The following is a 1,181-nucleotide window of genomic DNA, read 5'->3' on the forward strand; positions in this document are numbered from 1 at the left end:
ACATATGATTTCTGTGGCCTAAACTATTGTTTGAAAAAAAAAACGGAAATGGAAATAAAATGATAATTTCAAGGTAATCACCAACGATAATTTCCTCAGCGCTTAGGTAATACATTTTGTCTGAAATGATGAGAAAATTAGGGGCTGCTCTCGTAACACTCCAGAAAACTAAGTTTCCTATCATAAGTCATGCATTGCAGTGGAAAAACATGAGTGACACTCATCAGCTTTTATAACAGATCAAGTGCCCTTTCACGAGGGAAAAAGTAAAAGGGGGAAAAAAGCCGGACGGTAACTCGTTTTTTCCTGTAGTGCAAGAAACTAGCGCTCGAAGGCAGAAGTTAACAAAAACTTTCTGAAAAATAGTAGCTCCAGGAAACGTAACTCGGGGGCATTAGAACCATTTAATACCGGAAACGTTCGAGTGGACTTTCTTTATTCCAAATTAACAATATTTTTTGTCAATGCTTTTCCGTAGTATTTGTACAATTGAGGATATCCAAGTGGAAAGTTCTCGCAAGAAATAAAAAAACAAAAAATGGTGACGAAGCCCCCCCCTCCATTGGTGTTGATAAGCAAAGCGAGCCAAAGGCGAAGGCCGCCCCCTCTGCATTAGCGAGCAAGGAACGAAGCCCCCTTAATTTTACGAGCGAAGCTCCCCTTCGTTTTGGCGAGCAAAGCGAGCAAGAGACGAAATCCCTTTTGGTTTAACGAGCGAAGCGATCGAAGAGATAAGACCCCCCTTCGACATTGGTGAATGAAGCAAGCAGAGGACCAAGCCCCCCTTCATTTTGAAGATCAAAGCATGCAAAAAATGAAGCCTCCTCTGGTGTTGACGAGTAAAGCGAGCCGGTGGGGAATCCCCTTCGGCATTACCAAGCAAAGCGAGTAATGGGCGCAGACCCCCTTGGCGTTGACGGGCGAAGAGAACAGGAGCCGAAGCCCCCGGTTATTTTGGCGAGCGAAGTGAGCAAGAGACGAAACCCCTCTTGGTTTTAACGAGCGTAGCGATCGAAGGGATCAAATCCGCTTTTGACATTGGTGAGCGAAGCAAGTAGGGGACGAAGCTCCCCTTGGTTTTGGCGCGCAAAGCAAGCAAAAGACGAAGCCCCCTCTCCGATTTTGATGAGCAAAGCGAGCCGGATGAAGCCCCCCCTCTTGGCGTTGACGAGCGAAGCGAA

The sequence above is a fragment of the Diachasma alloeum genome, unplaced genomic scaffold (genome assembly GCF_001412515.2).
Source record: "Diachasma alloeum isolate Michigan unplaced genomic scaffold, Dall2.0 Dall_scaffold_00366, whole genome shotgun sequence".
In the NCBI taxonomy this organism is placed as follows: domain Eukaryota; kingdom Metazoa; phylum Arthropoda; class Insecta; order Hymenoptera; family Braconidae; genus Diachasma; species Diachasma alloeum.